Source organism: Enhydra lutris, unplaced genomic scaffold, assembly GCF_002288905.1.
Source record: "Enhydra lutris kenyoni isolate GAN:26980312 unplaced genomic scaffold, ASM228890v2 scaffoldscaffold47, whole genome shotgun sequence".
Classification (NCBI taxonomy): domain Eukaryota; kingdom Metazoa; phylum Chordata; class Mammalia; order Carnivora; family Mustelidae; genus Enhydra; species Enhydra lutris.
In genome coordinates this window covers 972,903-993,327 of record NW_019154131.1, presented here as the reverse complement: position 1 = coordinate 993,327, position 20,425 = coordinate 972,903, and positions in this window count along the sequence as shown.

Here is a 20,425-nt window from a genome sequence, read left to right as displayed (position 1 = left end):
TTTCTTCCTTTTTTTTTTTTTTCTTTTTCTTCTTTCTGAACCTCTTTTTATCCCCTTTCTCCCCCTCATGATTTGGGATCTCTTCTGATTTGGCTAAAGCATATTTTCCTGGGGTTGTTGCCACCCTTTTAGTATTTCACTTGCTCCTTCATCTACTCTTATCTAGACCTCAACATGAGGCAGGGATCTATCAAAATCCTAGAGGAGAACATAGGCAGTAACCTCTTCGACATCATCCACAGCAACTTCTTTCAAGACATGTCTCCAAAGGCAAAGGAAACAAAAGCAAAAATGAACTTTTGGGACTTCATCAAGATCAAAAGCTTCTGCACAGTAAAGGAAACAGTCAACAAAACAAAGAGGTAACACACGGAATGGGAGGATATATTTGCAAATGACAGTACAGACAAAGGGCTGTTATCCAAGATCTTTAAAGAACTCCTCAAACTCAACACCAAAAAAAAACCAGATAATCTCATCAAAAAATGAACAGTAGACAGGAACAGACACTTCTCCAAAGAAGACATACAAATGGCTAACAGACACATTAAAAAATGTTCATCATCAGGGAGATTCAAATCAAAACCACTTTGAGATACCACTTTTCACCAGTTAGAATGGCCAAAATTAGCAGCACAGGAAACAAGTGTTGGAGAGGATATGGAGAAAGGGGAATCATTTTCCAGGGTTCTGTCCCTCTAACTCTCCAACTGGGGAACACTGAGTCACACCCCACACGTCCACTTTCCACTCAGGTGGAAACAGTGCCTTTCCAAGCTGCAGGAAAGCCTCACAGTGAGAGAAACCTTTGTGACCCAACAGGGCCATATCCAACCTTTGGCGCCATGGTGGGTCAAAAGTTAGAGGCTGACACCCGGCCACAGCCCCTCCCTCAACTCTGCTCCAGGAAAGCTCCCCTGAGCCCGGGCCCCCGGGTGGGCCCTGTCATCTCCGCATGTTTTCCAGATGGCCAAAATATTCCCTGAGCAAGAAAGCGCTCTAGGCTCCAGGGGACAGGGTAGTCTAAAGGGCTGCCCAACACTGGCCAATTCTCATGAGCTTTCTGCCCAAATCGATATCGATATCGATTTGGGCAGAATTTGGGCAGAAAGCTCATGAGAATTTGCTGGAAAACTCCTGGCAAACTCACTTCGTGCACCGCATGTCCCTAGGGCCGCCCCCTGGGCCTGGCCTGGGATCCCGAGTTGACCCAGTTCACACCCTGCCAGAAAGCCATCCATGAGTCAGGTGTAGGTGAAGCCAATGCCTTCTGCTCATCAGGCTCGAGGGGTCCCCTCTCTGGTGCTGGCAGATGGGGCCTGCCATGCTCCTAGGCCTGGGCCCAAACCCTCACCTGCTTTTTCAGACTTCCTTTCCCAGGGTCCTGTCCTTCGAGCCCAAATCAATTGGGCAGAAAGCTCGTGAGGATTGGCCGGCATTGGGCGGCCCTTCAAACTCCCTGTCCACCATTGATTTGGGCAGAAAACTTGTGAGAATTGGCCGGCATTGGAAGGCCACTGGGACTGCACTGTCTCCCATGGCCTAGAGTGATTTCTCACTCGGTGCATGTTGCGGTCATCTGGAAAACGCGCGGAGATGACCCTGCCCACCCAAGGGCCCCTACCCAGGGGAGCCTTCTAGGAGCAGAGTTAAGGGAGGGTTTGAGGCCAGGCGTCAGCCTCCAACTTTTCATCCCAGTTTGGCGTCAATGGTTGGGGATAGCCTCAGTGGGGGCAAGAAGGTTTCTCTTGCTCTGAGGGTTTTTGTGCAGCTCCCAAAGGCACCATTTCCTCTTGGTGGCAGGTGGATTCATGGGGTGTGACTCAGGGTTTCCCAATTGGAGGTCTTGAGGAACAGGACCCTGGAGAAGGAAGACTGATAAACCAGGCGAGGGTCAGGGCCCTGCCTAGGGGCATGGCAGGCGTTGGGCGGCCATTCAGACTGCACTGTCCCCTGTGACCTAGAGTGATTTATTGCTAGGTATATGACGAGGCCATCCGCAAAACACGCCAAGACGATGCTGCCTACCCGAGGGCCCTGGCCCATGGGAGCTTTCCCGGAGCAGTGTTAAGTGAGGTGTTGTGGCCGGGCAGACTTGCGACACATGAAACAAGTTCATCTGGGGTTTTCCAGCCAATTCTCATGAGCTTCCTGCCCAAATCAATATCAATTTGGGCAGAAAGCTCATGTGAGTTGGCTGGTGTTGGGTGGCATTTTGGGCCACACTGTCCCCTGTGGCATAGGCGATTTCTTGCTCAGTGCATGTCCCGGCCATCTGGAAAACATGCCAAGACGTCCCTGCCCAACCGAGGGCCCCTACCCATGGGAGCTTTCTAGGAACAGAGTTAAGGGAGGGCTTGGGGCCGGACGTCAGCCTCCGACTTTTGATCTGCCGTGGCGCCAAAGGTTGGGGATGGTCTCAGTGGGGACATGAAAGTCTCTGAGGGTATTCCACAGCTCTGAAAGGAACCATTTCCTCCTGGTTGACATGTGGACCATGGGTGTGACTCAGGGTTTCTCAATTGGAGGGCTCAATGGACAGGGCCCTGGAAAAGGAAGGCTGAAAATCTAAGCGAGGGTGAGGGCCCAGGCCCCATTGCCTGCTCCAGAGAGGTTACCCCAGGAGGCTGAGAGGCTGGAGGCGGTGGCCTCACCAGCTCCTGACTCACTGAAGGCTTTCTCACAGGGTTCAAGCCGGTGCAACTTGGGATCCAGGCCAGGCCCAGGGGGTGGCGCTGCAGACTTGTGGCACATGAAGCGTGTTTGCCGGGTGTTTTCCGGCCAATTCATAGGATCTTTCTGCCCAAATTTTTATCTCTTCACAGATATAATGATGAGAGGTAAGGTATTTAATGATCCTGACTATGCAGAAAAACTAGACTGTTAATACACTGTGGAGGAAATGGAGGGCATGTCTGTAGTATAAGAGATTCCTTTGAACCAGCAAGCCCTGTATGAAAGTCAGTGAAAAACGACAGCTGCCCAATCCATGCAGAACTACTGATAGTCCAGAAAACTCAGGAATGAAGGGTTGGGTCGCTCCACCAGGAAATGAATCATGACCAGCTGAGGTGCTTGTTCACAGCAAATGTAATGTAGAATGAGCAGCCGAAGTAGTAGGTAGAATACCAGCTATGACCATGTGACCAGTTACAGAAATAAGGACTCTAATTCTTTTTTCCATAAGATTTTGTTTGTTTATTTCTTTGTTCAGAGTGCAAGTGGGCGGGTGCGACAGGCAGAGGGAGAGAGAATCTCCAGCGATTCCATGCTGAGCCCAGAGCCCCATGTGGTGCTCAATCTCACAACATTGACATCATGACCATCATGAGTCAAATGCTTAACCAACTCAGCCACCTGGGCATTCCAGAACTCTAATTCTTATGAGTATTTCTTCCTTATTTTGTTATGAGTATTTTTCTGTTGGTCCATTTGTTTTCTTCCTTCTCTTGGTCCCTTATCAGAGAAGATAACGATGTATGGCATTTGCACCATAGTATTGAAGTTACAGGTTATCAGGGAGAAGAGGACTTTATATCCTCTGCTAGGGAATGTATTAGTGCATTTTAAGTTTTATGTAAGACAGATGTGTCATGATAGACAAAAGTATAACCTTTATTTGTCTTTATTTGGAGATTAAGCATGACTTGAAGAGATGTATATGGATCCTAAATTGACAAGAGTTAATTGTGATGGTTAATTCTATGTGACAAGTTGTGTAGGCCAGAGGACCCAGATAGTTGATCAAATACATGTCTAGATGTAACTGCAAAGGTATTTTTTTATATGTGATTTTCACTTAAATTTTGAAAAAAACAGATTATGCTCCATAATGTGTGTGGGCCTCATCTAATCAGTTGAAGGTCCTAAAAGAAAAGATTGGGGTCCCCAACTGTGAAGGAGTTCTGCCTCCAGGCAGGGATCAGACTCAAATTGCCACATCAGCTTGGCCTGCCACCAGTTACAGAATTCAAACCATGCCAGCTTTCACAGTCAGCAAATTCGTTAAAATAAATCTCTCTCTTTCTCTGTCTCTCTCTGTCTCTCTCTTTTTCTCTCTCAGTAAACACACACACACATTCTAGAACCCTATTACAGAAAGTACTTCACATTTGTAATTAAGAAAATGATGAATAAAAAATGTAAGATGGGCATCATATTTACTCAGAAATTATTGGCATGTCCCTTGGTTATTAATTATAAAAATTCTAACAGAAGTCTCTAGTAAATTCTCAACAAGCACCTTCAAAGAAAGTATAGAAAAGGACTAGGCTATATACCAAAACCCAGGAAAAAACAAAAAACGAAATGAAACTCCAGTAACTGCATGAAGTAGTAGGCAAAGTGATTGTAAGAATAAAATTAATCAAATAAGAAACATACACAACTGCAACTAAGAAGGGACATATAACCAGACATCAACAAAACATGAGCATGGGATTTGCTTCTCCTGGAGGCAATGGAGCCAGGATGCTGGGTTTCTCCAAACTCTGAGCAGGCCAGTCTGGGTTTGATCCTCCAGCAGAGAGCTACCCACTGAAGAACTCAGCCATGGTTTTCTTTCCTTCACAGAATTGCTGATAGACCATCTGTCACACACTCAGCATAAGCCTGAGCATAAAGAATAGCAGCGTCAGCCACAATTGTGATTCTTAAGAATGACTCTCACCCCCAAGCTAGTGCAGTATCCTCTCACGGAAAAGAGCCTGGTTAGGAAGCTCGGAAGCCAGGCGACTCACATTGGAATTCACACCAGGCCAGGGCGCATGGCTCTGGGGTCAGCTGTTCCTGGGACAGACTGGGAGATCTGACCAGCTCCATGATCAGTGTAAGAGGTGGGTCAGATTGAGCAGGGTGGAGATGCATAACAAAGAAATAATCGTGGACACCCGTGGCTGGCTGATACTCAACCTGGATGGCTCAGTGGGTTAAAGGGCCTGACTCCTGATTTCAGCTCATGTCAGGATCTCAGGGTTAGCTGGGCTAACCAGCACTTAGCATGGAGTTGGCTGGAGATTCTCTCTCTCTCTCTCTCTCTTTCTCTCTCTCCCTCTGCTCCTCCCCCCGTTGTGCTTTCTATCACTCTCTCTCAAATAAATAAATAAATCTTTTTTAAAAAAGAATGACAAGAAAGGCTGCAGAGCTAAACAAAGTGAAAGGCCAGTGAGTCATCATGACATCTCAGATTTCGAAATGATAATGAAGAAAATGGAGAACAACCCATCCTCCAAAACATGCCAAACTCCGGGGGTGGGGGTATCTTTGACTTTAAAAAATGTTCCCTTGGAAAGTATTTCCAAGGACATCTTCTCTTAAACCCTCATTGGGTTTCTTCTGAATATTTATGGTACAGGTATGGAATGGATGCTGTTACATAGAGCATGAACATGAAAACAGGCAGGAGCAATGAACCTGGCATTAGAGAATGCGTTGGTAAGGCAATGTCTGGTACTACAGGATTTCTGGACAACAGGGCTGGATGTCAATTTGGCTGTGACTGTGATGGTGTCTGTGGGGTGCTGTCTACTTATGGACATGGCTCAGGGGCCAAGCCATGAACTACAGCTTATCTTCCCGGGTCTGTTTAGGGGTAGGGCCAGAGCTCAGAATTGTTAAGTAAATTGCACATTTTTATTAAAGCAATAATCTTTGAAGAGTTTAAATACTATTTTCCATTTTGGATGTTATGTACCACCTGAAGGGACAGTCCGCACTTAGCATCATGGGAAACCTGGGGGTGACCCTGGGTTTATGGTGTTGAATAAAGCTGCAAGAACCTCTAGGAGCTTCAGAGAAGCACACATTTGCTCAAAATAATTTTTTAAGTGAAACTGTATTAGAAACTAGTTTCAGTCCCTTTCTGGCTCACATTGGCCATTTTTAAAAAGGGGAGAGGGAATATAACCACAGCACGGATTTATCCATTTCCACACCAGACCAGCAAAAACTCATGCTCTGCATTCTGTGTTCTCCAGAGAAGGACGAGCACCACTGTGATCCACAAAGCATGACCACACAGCATTCCCATACTTTCGTGTAACCAACGGTGCAGATGGAAACACACATGGCCAGCCAGTTGGACAAGTGACTGTAGCTGGGGTCACTGGGGCCAGGGAGTTAGTCCGAGTCAAGTCTGCCCATGGAATTGCATTTTAAAGGAAACTTGCTGTAATGGGGTGTAAACATCAGCAGAGAGAGGAGACTTGGCGACTTCCTGCTCCTGCCCCTTACAAATACCAGTGACTATCTCACTGTCAAGGAAGAGCCATGCATCATTTGTTTTCTTGTAAATGGCAGAATCAGAATCTACAACTGCCTTGATGTAATGGAACAGGTCTCAACTTGACATTCAGCATGATCCAATGTCCTAGTAAAGCCTTCTTCAGGTTCACTTCAACTTGCTTGGATTTCTGAGGATCCAAGCAGCTAATTAGTACCATTTCATAAAAATTTCCTAATGGAGGGTCAGGGCTCAGATGGTTAAGTGTCTGCCTCTGTCTGATCTTCAGATCCTGGGACCCAGCCCTGTGTTGGCATCCCAGCTCAGTGGGAAGTCTGTTTCTCCCTTCTGCTCTGCCTGTTCTCCCGTTTGTACTCTCTATCTCTCTGTCTCTGTCTCTGTCTCTGTATGTCTGTCTCTCTCTCAATTGAATAAATAAAATCTTTAAAAAAAAAATCTCCCAACATCAAATCTAGGGAGGGACTGTCACTTCCTTGTCAATTAAAGACGACAATAACCCAAATTGTTGAAACTTTTGTGCATATCCCGCTCTGATCCTGGGATAATTTGGTAGGGTGTCTTCATCATGTTGATGGTTTCCTTTTCTGTGCGCCATACTTTTCAATGCTCTGAGAACATGCACGTAAGCCCATTTTTAAAATTCAATAGCTCCTCCTGGAATATTCTGGAGTGGATGACCACCACTCACACCTCAATAGCACATGAGAGCACCTGTGATCCTGCTCCTTCCCCAGCATCATTTTTTAGCTTAGCCAATCTGATGATTGAAACACATTATCATATCCTCCAATGTTTGCGGTTCACTCTGTTGATGGAAGACTCAGGTAGGAGGCAAAGTGGTTGCAACTTAACTAATCCTAGAAAGCTGAAAGTCTAGAGAGCATATGAAGCAGAAGCATCCTCTGTGTAGTGAAAGGGACCACAAAAATCCTTCAGGTCTCACTGAACTGGCTTTATTTACAAAAATATTTATATTGGAATCTAAACTCCTTCTCTAGATACTAACATAAATATTAAGAAGATTTCACAGTAAGCCTGGGAGAAATGCAGAAACATTTGGAAGTTCTTGTCTATTTCAGGGAATGTTCTATAATCTGGGGCTTGTTTCTCTCTGGCCCAGAGTTTGGTCAGGACCTCAACTGACCTTCCCAGATTTAAATAGATGACACAGAGGCACAAAAGTGCTCAGTGCTACAAACTGGGCTGTTGAGTGAGTACTTCCAAGTAAAACGTTTCTCAAACCTTGGCATTCATCACAGAAAAGGCAGGGTGGTACAACCTGTGTTCTATCTTTGGAGATTTTATAATGTATCAGATGAAGCACCAGGAAGAGGAAAACAGGAGTGTAATCCATCTCTGTGAGCATCAGTGTCACTATGAGGCATGTAATAGTGCACTTCAGATGTCTGCCCTGCATAAATACATGGAAACATTGTGCTTTTCGTACAAAAAGGTACACATTACACCTAAATATGTAGATAAGTGTTTATAACTAAACAAGCAAAATGCTCCAAACATGAAAGCCCCATCTAAATTTCTCCAAAAGCTGCTATTTATCTCCAATGTTTACTTTCCCCCATGTTTTATTTATGAAAAGCTCCTTTTTCTCTTACTTGGCAAGCTCAGGGCTTGTTAGCCTGCAAGTACCTGGCCTAAATTCAAATACATTTTCACCTCCTTTTCTTTGTTTAATAAAATCCATCCACAAGTGTGAGGCCTGGTCTGATCTGTTTTCTGTTGAGTCATGGTCACCTTGCTCCACAAGCCCAGGTGGTGGGCCAGCCAGACCCAGGCCCTGCTGCCTGGCACAGTCAGAATGCAGCCTGCTAACAGCCACAGCCCAATACCTTCATTTACTGCTGAAAATCTCCAGCCGGGAGGAAGCAAGTACCATTCACTAAGAATCAAAGGTCTGCATTTTGTTCTTTTAGGTTTGGGAACCATCAGAAAGTGACCTTAGTTGGGTTCAGCTTGTCATAAACAGGGCAGTGGGAAGGTTTCAAAACTGAAAGTCACACTGGACCTTTAAGGTCTTGACAACAAAGACCCCTGCAGGGGACAAAGCATCTTACAATCAGTTTTTCTCCTCCCTTCCTGTTGGCTGTTTTATTTTTGCTGTCTAATTTTATTTCCAAAGGGGTTGTTTACATTAGAGTGTATCTTAGTGTTTAAAAGCTACAAGCTGACATTTATGAGTTATATAGAAGATGTAAGGAATAAGGAAAAGGAACTCATACACATCCCAACCGTTCTAAGAAATGCAGTATAATCCACATCTTTGGAGTCGTCTGTACATCCCTCCCCCTGTCCATCAGTCCTGTTCGCTATTCTCTGTGTTTTCTTTATAATTTTACCAAAGTAAATGCATCGCTAAATCGTATTTGATTTTGTATAGTTTTGAAACTAGAACAAATGCAACCATCCCGCACAATTTTTCTGCAAGCAGCTTTTATCTCTTCCTCGGTAGCATGTCTAAGTAATTTACACTTACGATGTTTCACTGTAGTTCACTGTAACGAGCATGATACTGCAGAGCACATACCTTCCACTGGATGGGACTGGGTTGGTCCCTGTTTTTTTTTTTTTTTTTTAAGATTTTATTTATTTATTTGACAGAGAGAAATCACAAGTAGGCAGAGAGGCAGGCAGAGAGAGAGGAGGAAGCAGGCTCCCTGCTGAGCAGAAAGCCCGATGTGGGGCTTGAACCCAGGACCTGGGATCACGACCTGAGCCGAAGGCAGCGGCTTAACCCACTGAGCCACCCAGGCGCCCCAGGTCCTTGTTTTTTATTACTACAAAATGGTGGGTTTTCTCTAGCTCTAGCAGGAGAATCACTCTTTCAAAAGGCCTGCTCTCTTCAGCCTGGCCCAGGTCATGGTGAAGCATTTTCAAAAGTGATGGCTCTAACTCACAGCCCCACCACAGTCAGAGCCCATGGGTACAGGCATGACATCATCACACAGGCAGCTTTCCATGATGTCAGCAAAACACTCCATACCCAAAACATTCTGAGAACTGATGCTACTTTCTAGACACCAACATGAATGTTGAGAAACTTGGGCTCTCAAGTAGCAATTGGCTGCAAGCCTGGGAGAAATGTGGTTTCATTTTCAAGTCCTTACCTACTTCCTTAGCTTTGTAAATTTTGAATAATCATTAATTTCCTATGTCCCTCTAGCTGAAGTTAGTAAAGATTAATTGAAATAAATCATCTGAAGATGTTTTCAAAATGCACATGGCCAAAGAAGCACAAAAGAAATTTGAGGGTTTTTTGTACTAGGGTGATGCAAGGCAAGAACATATTACGTGGGGAGACTGGAGCTGCAGACAGAGGACAAAAGTTCCTAGGATTAACCAAAATTCCAAGGACAACTCCAGATTTTTAAAAGCTATGAAACTGATGGAGCACAACTGGAAATCTCAAGGGGAACAGGTATTCTCTGAGCTCCACGCAGGATGAAAGGCAAATTGACAAAGGTCTATCTCTAGCACGGTGAGTGGGTAGGAGTGTAGGCCTGGGAGGGTGGAGGGGTGACAGAGCTACAGGGCTAGCGGTGGAGAGGGGATGTGGTCCGGCTATTTGTGTCCCTTAACTGCCCTCAAGGGCCCTTTGTGACCAGACCACAGCTCTGTGATGTGGGCGTGGGGCTTGTGTCTGCACGTACACACCCAGGGCTCAGTTGCCTGAGGGCAGTGGTGTGATCAGTCACTAACTCTCAGGGCTCAGTTACCTGAGGGCAGCAGTGCGATCGGACACTAATGCTTTTCAGAGGAAAGAGATGGAGCATTATCTCTTCCCTCAGAAATTATTGATGGTTGGCTGAGTTCCAGTCCCACTCTCTGGACAGATAATGCCATCCTTGCCTTCATATGTGGACTGGGGCTCTTGTTCTTACTTTCATATTTCCAGCCTGATCCGTCCTCCCCACCACACAAGAAATACAGGAAGAGCAGGAAGGTAAGGAACCCTTGTCCCAGACCCAGCAGAGTATGATTCTATCATCTTTTCTATTATTCTTTCTACTTTTCCAAGTCACTGGAGAGACTCCTGAAATGGGAAAGAATAGAATGGGTATTCTCAGGAGAGAGTAGACCACCATCCATCCAGGACAAGCCAGACCAGGCAAGGGTTAGAGGGACATGAGGATTTCTCCCTGAAGATCTCAGGCCAGAGTCCAGGTGTGGTGGAGGGGGTTCCAGGACAGCGTCCCAAACACAGTGACCCGTGGCCAAGGACTGGAGGTTAAGAGCTGCGTCTCTAGTGGAGGTCAGGCCCCTGAGCACTCGGTCACGTGCTGCTGGGGCAGGGTTCCCAGCCTCCGCATGTTCTCTTATCTCAGTACCAAGTGAAGCCACAGAGAAGGAGCAACAGAAGCAAGAAAAACCAGACTCTGAAAGGTAAGTGTCTGCCACTCACCCCTGCAAGCCCCAGTTACACTGCCCCCAGCTCTGAGGGTCCAGCCCCACTGTCTCCATGACACCAAGGCCTGAGCCCATCCCTCAGGAAACAGAGCCCTGGGTGGGGTTGGGGGCTCCAAGGAAGGAGAGCGGAACCCGGATGCTTCCTAGATTCTGGGCTGGAAACTGGTATCGCTCAGCAGGGGCCCCAGGGCCCGGACTGGGGGCGGGACCTCCCACTCCCACTGTGGACAAGCTGTTCAACTCTGCTCAGATTCCTCTGTGAGGCTACTCAGTCCTTTCTCCCCCAGCAAAGTCATGAATGAGAAAGCACTTTGGAAAAGACAAAGTGATCCCCATCATGAATCCTGTAATCACTGTGCAGGCACGAGGCCTTGGACAGTGCTGTTTGGGGCTCCCGAGTCCAGTCCCCCTAAAGGGACATTGTACCCAGCCTCCCATAAGATCCCTGGACCCCACCTTCTGCTGTGACCCAGTCTCCTGTTTCTAGGTTTCATAGAATTTCTGCATGATCTGGAAGAGGCTCAGGACCTGTTCTTTCTTCTGCAAAGGTAAAGAATCTGCCCCCTTCACCCCTGGGTGGGCCTCCCCGAGTTTATGGTGTGACCACTGGGCTTCAGGGAACAGCCTCTGGAGCTGTTTGAGGGGGGGAATGGGAGGAGCTGTGGGGACAGACTGTGACCAAAGCCCCAGGATGAGGGACAGCAGGAGCATTGTGATGTGGGTATGGGTTGTGGAGGGCCGTGGGGACCGCTCCTGGCCCCAACTGCTACAGCGGCAGCTCACGCCTCCTGTCTCCCACAGCCACCTGGCGAGGCTCTCTGACCAGGGGGGCTTTCACCAGTTCTTACGTCAAGCAGCCCCTGGGCAGGTGGGCTGAAGGGTGCCAGCTGGAGCCTGTCAGCCATGCAGGGAGCCTGTGGAAGATACTCTCCGTCCGTGGCCCCATCACCTGTCCAAACTCCACTGATGGGGTCCCCTCGGCCTCTGGCCTCCACCCTGCCAGCAGGACCAATTACCTCCTCAATTTCTGTTGGTTCACACTCCTCCCTGAGTACTTCCTGGCTAGCAGAGCCTTTCCTCCCCCCGGATGGCTTTTCACACCAGCCACTTGCTCTTCCCCCTTCCCTGCCATGTCTCCCTCCTTCAGAGGCCTCCCCTGGGCCTCTGACAGCCTCCTTGGCCCCAGAGCGGCTGGGATCTCCTTTGAGTCTCTCTCAGTGTGATGCAAGGGCACCCCCACCATGCCCCATCCCACAGAACTCAACTCCACACATGCCTTGGTCAGCTGACAGGTCAGCTTCTCCTGTCCCAGCCATCTCAGGCCTGGGTCACTCATGCAGCCCAATTTCGGCCGTGTCCTGGTGGCAGGCGGCTGCCAATGCCTGGAACCTGTCCACCTCAACATGCTTGGAGTCCCATCAAGCGCCTCTGTTCCATGGCCCACCAGAAGCCTTGTTCTGGGGAGACCCCACATACAGGAAGAGACTAGGATCCCCTCTTCCATCAACCCTGATGTCCAGAAGCTTCTGGAGATACTCATTGCCAAGACAAAAGAACTGAAGTTTTGAAGGGAGAAGGAAAGGTCAAAATACCAGCTGACCTCTTTCAGGAGAACGTTCAAGTCCCCAGGTGACGGGCAGGACACCGTGGGCTGCCCGTCCTTCTGGAGCATGAGGGGCAAAGCAAACTAGCTGCTTGGTCCTGAGAAGCCCCCACATCCCAAGATTCCAGACACAATTTGGAGCAGAAATGCAGCCAGCTCTTTTGGGGTCTCCCCTTTCTGCCCAGCGAGTCCCTAATGACCATTGTCAGGGTGACTGATCCCCCACTGGAGTTCCCATCTGTCATATTCAATGAGCTCTCTCATGTCTTGCCACTCCAGATTCAGGGCAACGTGGCTCCATGCCTCTCCATGACCCACGACTTACATGACCCTTCAGCCTGGCCCCAGCCCTTGACGCTGAGATTGTCCCAGTCCCTGCCCCTGCCCCTGCCTCTGGCTCAGCCCCAGCCCTTCCCTCTGACTCAGCCTCAGCCCCTCCCTCTAGATCAGCCCCAGCTCCCACCTCTAACTCAACCCCAGACCCAGGCACGCCTTGCACCCTCTATCACAGTGGGACCCCCTTCTCTGCCAACCAAAATGTGAAGCTGCAAGGTGTCTTGCCCTGTAGTCCAGAAGACACCGTCTTACATGTCAACTGCTGTTCAAAACCTGGAATGTCACTTTCTGGAGAAGCAACTAGAAAGCGGCAAGGTACCAGCTATGGTGAAAAGATCTCAAGAAGTCTTTAGCCAAGGTCCTCCCAACCTTCCGCAGGGTGGCCAGGCCCCTGAGGGCCATGGGTCGGTCTCTGTCCTTCCTGGAGAGTTGATTGACTCTGAGCTCTGGGAGCAACCGGATTGGCAATTTTAGAAGAGGCTCATGAAACAAGGGAGGGTCCCGCCCTGCAGGATCTAGCTATCCCTGAAGATACAGCCTCACAAAGAGTTCCAAAAGGTGCCCCAGGCACACTCGGCCTAGGAAATTAGGGTCGGGTCAGCGGCCTTGCAGGTTTCTCCTAATCTGGAGGGTTTGGGCAACTGTGACCAGCAGAGTTTCCTTTGGGAGGGCAGGCCCAGTCCTGTGGTGTGGCTCCAGAGGGCCCATCCTGGAGGGCATGTGGGCCAGGGCTTTGGGGACAGAAGCCTGCAGAAACAAACTTGGGTTAGGGTTAGGGGCTAGGTGTTGGCAAGCCCGTTCTGCAGACCCTGAGGGCAGCTCCTCGGGATTTGAAATTTGAGCGGCTGGGAGGCGGTAGCGCAGGCTTTTCTGTCTGGATTGTGTGTCTAGGATGGCCACGGAATGTAGGGGTGGCCTCAGGGGCCATGGGAGATCCTTCCTATCTGGGGATTCTGCCCAGCTCCGAAGAGTTTGGTGTCTTTCTGGGGGAAGGGAAGAGTGCTGTTCTCTGTATCAGGGGTACTGCCAAAACAGGGATTCCAGAGATGGGTTCTGGGTCTGCGTGCCTGTAAAATGCAACCGAGAGTTAGGATTTGGGTCTAGGGGCATGGCAGGCCTGGTATGTGGGCTCCTGGTCCAGCTCCCGAGGGGGCTGCGTTTGAAAGCAGGCTCAGGCTGAGGGTCACAATGCCTGTTTATGCCCAGGGCGGCCCTCATGAGTGGGTGATATCTCATGGGCCATGCAGCTGGCACACAATCTGAGGGTTGGACACCCATCCCCAAGGCCAGGTTTCCTGACATGGGGAAGGAGGAGTACTCTTTTGTGCTTCAGGTTCCCCCATAGGCAGGGATTTGAGCAAAGGTCTGGGGACAGATGCCTGAATACCCAGGTTGGGTAGATGTGACGGCCTCGGGCCATGGCCTGTCCCACCTGCAGGATATGGGTCCCGGTATCTGGGTGGATGAAAGGAGGTCGGGGCTCAGGCTGTGTCAGACAGAGCATTACTGCACAAGGCGGCATATGATATTGGGGTGCCGTCGAGGGCCATGCAGGTGGATCCTCATGTGGCGTTTCTGGGCAGACCCATAGGGCACTTCGTTCTGGTGGACAGGCAGAAGGCTGCGTTGTGGCTCCAGAATTCCCAATCTGGAGGGCTTGGGGGCCAGGAGTGTGAGGACGGAAGTCTGACAACACAAGCTATGGTTCAGTTCAGTGCCAAGTGCGTGGCAGTTCCAATGTGCAGCAACTGATTCTAGATCTCCAGCAGGTGAGTAAGGGCGAGTGTCAGATGTCCACTCACGCTGGAGGTTGTGTCCTTGATGCCCGACTCATGGAGGGGAAGCCTCATGAGGCTATGGAGGTTTTCCCACCCTGGGGCTTGTGAGCTGCTCCAAACAGCAAGGTGTCTTTCTGCGGGACAGGGGGAGTCGGGTAAAATGGCTCTAGGGTCCCCCATATGGAAAGATTGGATAGCAGAGCTCTCCGCTTGGGTGCCTGGAAAGCCAACCTCACATTACCATTGCAGCCAAGGAACATGGCAGTTTTGATCTGCTGGCTCTGGGGCGAAGTGCCTAGGGTGCTTAGTTGACAGGGTGTCTCAGGCTGACAGGTCACAATGTTGGTTTGTGTCCAGGAAGAACTTAGAATGTGATGGTGGCTCAGGAGCCATGCAGGATTCTCCTACCCTGAGGGTTGAACCCCGCTCTCAAAAGCACGATTGGGATGGCTTCGGTGGCCTTGGAATTTTCTCATAATCGGTAGGGTTGTGGCCAATGGAATGGGCACAGTTTCCTTGGAGAGGGCAGGCACAGTCCTGCAGTGTGGCTCCAGGGGCCCCAGCCTGGAGGGTGCATGGGGCAGGGCTGTGGTGACAGAAGTCTGCAAACACAAACTTGCCTTAACTTATGGACGAGGGTATGGCAGTCTCCATCTACAGACCATGAGGGGAGCTACTCGGGATATGAAATAAGGGCGAATGTGAGGCGGTAGATAAGGTTTTGTCTCTGGATTTTGTGTCAAGGATTACCATGGAATTTAGGGGCGGCCTCAAGGGCAATGGATTATTCTTCCTCTCTGGGTAATTTACCTGGCTCCCATGAGTCTGGGTTCATTCTGTGGCAAGGGAGGAGTCCTTTTTCCTTTCTCAGGTGTCCCTCAAAGAGTGGGACTCCAGAGCAGAGCCCTGGGTATGGGCGACTGGAAAACCCGAACTTTGGTTAAAATTGAGGCAAAGGGGCATGGCAAGCCCCATATGTGTCCTATTGGTCCAGCCACTGAGAGGTCTTATTTGAAAACGAGGATCACGCTGAGGGTCCCAATGCAAATTTTTGCCGAAGTTGGGCCTCAAGCATGGGCATGGCCTCATCGGCCAAGCAGGTTTCTCCTACTCTGAAGGTTTGACACCATCCCAACAGCAAGTTTTCTTACCATGGCGAAGGAGGAGTGCTGAGTTATGCATCAGGTTCCCACTGGTGCAGGGATTGGAGATAAGGTCTAGGTTCAGATGCCTGAAAACCCAGACTGGGAAGATATGACAGCCTTAGGCCATGGCGGGTCTGATGTGCAGGATATTCAGCCAGCTGTTTGGGTGTGTGATGGGAGGTCTGGGCTCAGGCTGTGTCAGACAGAGCATTAGTGCCCAGGGTAGCTTATGCAATTGGATTTTGGTCGAGGACCGTGCAGGTTGATCCTCATTTGGGGTTTCTGGGCAGCCCCATTAGGGCACTTTTTTCTTCTGGTGGCAGGCAGAGTGTTGCATTGGGGCTCCAGTATTCCCAACCTAGAGGGCTTGTGGGCCAAGAGTGTGAGGACGGAAGTCTGAAAACACAAGCTAGGGTTAGGTTTCAGGCCGAGAACACGGCAGGCCCACTCTGCAGAGGCTGAATTGAGATCTCCTGATCTGTAGTAAGGGCGAGTATCAGACGTCAGTTCAGCTGGAGTTTGGGTTTCTGATGGCCCCTTAATGAAGGGGGGATCTCATGAGGCCCTGGAGGATTGTCTACCCAGGGGTTTTTGTGCTGCTCCACACTGCATGGTTTCCTTCGGCGGGACAGGCGAGTCCTGTTGGACGGCCCAAGGATGTCCCATAGAGAAAGATTCGAGAGCAGGGCTCTTAGGATGGATGCCTGGAAACCCTACCTCACATTCCCATTGGCTCCTAGGGAAAAGGCAGGTTCGATCTGCTGGCTCTGGTGCGAGCTACCCAGGAGGATGAGTTGAAATGGACTCTCCTGAGGATGGGTCACAATGTGGGTTTGTGTCCATGGAGACCTTGGAATGTGGCTGTGGCTCAAGGTCCCTGCAGGTTTGTCCTACCTGGAGGGTTTGACACAGCTCCAAAAAGCAAGCTTCCCATGTGGAGACGATAGGTGTTCTATTTTGTGCCTCAGGACACCCCGATATGCTGATATTCCAAACCAGGTCTGTGAGGAGAGATGCCTGGAAACCAAAGCTAGGGTTCAGTTTGGGGCCTAGGGGCATATCCGGTTCAATCTTCTGTCTCTAGGGACATCTGACTGTGTGTCTGAGTGGAGGTTTTTGCTCAGGTTGTGTCAGAATGCGCCTTTTTGTCCAGGGTGAACTACACTATTGGGATGGCCTCACGGGCCTTGTAGGTTTCTCCTAATCTGTAGGGTTGTGGCCAATGTAATGGGCACAGTTTCCTTTGAGGGTGCAGGCACAGTCCTGCGATGTGGCTCCAGAGGCCCCAGCCTGGAGGGTGTGTGGGCCAGGGCTGTGGGGACAGAAGTCTGAAAACAGAAACTTGGCTTAGGTTTGGGGCTGAAGGTATAGCAGGCCAGATCTGTAGACCATGAGGGGAGCTCCTGTGGATATGAAATAAGGGAGAGTGTGAGGCGGTAGCTCAGGCTTTTGTCTCTGGATTTTGTGTCAAGGATGGCCGTGGATTGTAGGGTTGGCCTCATGTGCTAAGGATGGTTCTCCCTCTATGGTGATTTTGCCTGGCTCCCAAGAGTCTGGGGTCATTCAGTGGGAAGGGATGAGTCCTGTTTTCTGTCTCATGGGTTCCTCCAAAAGAGGAATGCCAGAGAAGAGCGCCAGGTACGAGCAACTGGATAACCCCACGTTTGGTTAGGATTGGGGGGCCTAGGGGCATGGCAAGCCCGATACGTGGGCTTTTTGGTCCAGCTACTGAGAGGTCTCATTTGAAAACGGGTCTCAGGCTGAGGGTCACAATGCATGTTTGTGCCCAAGGCAGCCCTCAAGCATGGGGGTGACCTCATTGGCCATTCAGGTTTCTCCTCTGAGTGTTTGACTTTGACCCCCATCCCAACAGCAAGATTTCTTGCCATGGGGAAGGTGTTCTGTTTTGTGCAACAGGTTCCCCCATATGCAGGGATTTGAGAAAAGGTCTAGGGACAGATACCTGGTAACCCAAGTTGGGAAGAGATGACGGCAGAGGGCCATGGTGGGTCCGATCTGCTGCATTTGCAGCCAGCTGTCTGGTTGTCTGATGGGAGGTCTGGGCTCAGACTTGCCATACAGAGCATTATTGCACAGGGTGGCCTAGGAAATTGGGGTGCATTCAACAGCTGTGCATGTTGATCCTCATTTGGGGTATCTGGGCAGCCCCATAGGGCACTGTTTTCTTCTGGTGCACAGGCAGAGTGCTGGGTTGTGGCCCCAGAATTCCCAGTGTGAAGGGCTTGTGGGCCAGGAGTGTGAGGACGGAAGTCTTCAAACACAAGCTAGGGTTAGGTTTCGGGCGGAGGGCATAACAGGCCCACTCTACAGAGGCTGAATCGAGATCTCCAGCATCTGAAGTAAAGGGGCAGCCCTCAAGCATGGGGGTGGCCTCAGAGTATCAGAGGTTGGCTCGGGCTGGAGTTTGCGACCCTTATGGCTCCTGAATGGAAGGGTGGCCTCATGAGGACATGGAGGTTTTCCCACTCTGGACGTTGTGAGTTTCTCCAAACAGCAATGTTTCCTTCCACCAGACAGTTGAGTACTGTTGGGTGGCTCAAGGCTGCCCCATTCGGAACGATTCGAGAGCACGGCTCTAAGGGTGGATGCCTGAAAACCCCACCTCGCATTCCCATTGACAAGGGACAAGGCTCATTAGATCTGCTGGCTCTGGGGCGAGCTACCCAGTGGGCTGAGTTGAAATGGACTCTCATGCTGATGGGTCATAATGCGGGTTTGTGTCCATGGAGACCCTGGAATGTGGAGGTGGCTCAGGAGCCTTGCAGGATTCTCCTACCTAGAGGGTTTTCCACAGCTCCTGATAGCAAGCTTCCTGTGTTGAGATGAGAGGTGTTCTGTTAGGTGCCTCAGGAAACCCCCATATACTGGTATTTGAGATCAGGCCTCTGAGGAGAGATGCCTGGAAACCTAAGCTAGTGTTCAGATTAGGGCCTAGGGGCATGTCTGGTTCAATATCCTGTCTCTGTGGACATCTGTCTGTGTGTCTGAGTGGAGGTAGTTGCTCAGGTTGTGTCAGAAATGCCTTTTTGTCCATGGTGGACTCTTGGGTCTGTGATCAAAGGAAAGAGACTCTTACAAAGTGAAGGTCAAGTAAAGCTTTATTTCACGCCAAGCATCGTGAATCAAACTGACCGGTCAGGGCCGTCTCTTATAGAGGCGAGTCTTCCCCACCTCACTGACTAACTTTTATAGAGCAAAGGCCATATGCCCGGCTACACACAGGTGGCCAATGAGATTACAATTTACCCTAGTAGATATTTAACTAGCCTATCACTTTGGTCAGAATTGGCACCCAAAAGGCGGGGCCCACTCTACATGGTTGCTAGGGAGACAGTATGTGCGCTCCTCTGATTGGATGTCTCCACCTGGCCTGACCTGTCCTTGTATCTGGGCTTTGCAAGTAAGTTCCTCTGGGAGGGGCAGGGTCAATCTAAGTTTACTGCATAGGGTCCATCTAAGTTTACTGCATAAACAACAAAATGGCTCCCTCTGGCTAAATAAGCCCTTACATTCCCCCCTTTTCTTTGGAGACTAGTCAAATCTTTGACTTTTCAGCCAGTTCTATGTTCTCCTGTTGTAAGGGGTTATATTGAGCATGTAAGACTAACATTTTTATTGCTCTAATTTTCTTCTATACAAATGACAAGGCGTTTATAATGCAGGGACCAAATGTAACGTTAGTGCCCAGTTGGATGATGAGCTAACCATTCGCCGCTTTGCATAACCTTTTCCATTTTTCCTAATTCCGTTATTCTAATTTCCCACCTATACTTTACACAAACAGGTAACAATAGGAGTAACAATAAACTCATAGTGTTTTGAGTCTTAGCTTTAGTCCATGGTCAGCGGCGTCCATCGGCTGCAGTTTCCATCTCTGGGGGGCATCTTCATCCTCAGTTCTTTTGACATGACCTGAGTAAATCCAGGCCCTGATGCCTTCTACTTTTATTGCCGTGGGGGTGGTCAGGATGACAGTAAATGGTCCCTTCCAGTGAGGCTCCAAGTTTTCCACTTGGTGGCGATGTATTCAAACCAAGTCCCTGGATTGATAAAGATGTCTCACCTCCGTCTCTGTCCCAGTGTGGGCAGTCTGGATCCCTGCGTGGGCTTTTTTTAGGACAGACTCTAATGCCTGCAGTGACTGGAGTACAGATTGATCAGTCATTTCTGCTAGAACAACCTCTTGTAGCTGAGGACGGGGGGGGGTGTCTTCCAAACATTATTTCAAATGGGGTCTCCTTGTTTAAGTAGGGTGTACACTGCGCCATGAGGAGGGCAAAGGGAAGGAGATCTACCCATCCACTGCCAGTCTCCAGAATTAGCTTTGTCAAGGTCTCTTTAAGAGTCCGGTTCTTTCTCTCTACTTGCCTGGAACTCTGGGGCCAGTAGGCACGATGTAGTTTCCAATTAGTGCCCACAGCCTTGGCCAATGCCTGTGAGACTGAATTCACAAATGCAGGGCCATTGTCTGACCCAATCGCGAGAGGCAGCCCAAACCTAGGAATTATTTCTTAAATTCCTGGTTCCTCACCTCTTTCTCTTTTCCCTCTTCCCATTCTAGTTCCTCCCGTATTAACTGACTGGCATTGAGCACATCCATCAACTACATCCTGAACCATACACACTAATTTAGAAACCTGGAACTGCTTGCCTATAAGCTCATTGAGATTGTGTGTCCCCAAATGAGTACCATGATGTATCTGCTTTACTAACTTCTTACCTAGTCTTTGAGGAAGAATTAACCTTCCTGTTTTAGTCTTAGCCCAGTCCCCTTCATATTCCAATTTAACCCATTTTTGTAAATACTTTAAATCTTCCTCTGAATAGTCTGGTTTTTTGGTAGGGCTGGAATCTGGAGTGTAACCAGCTCTTGCACTGT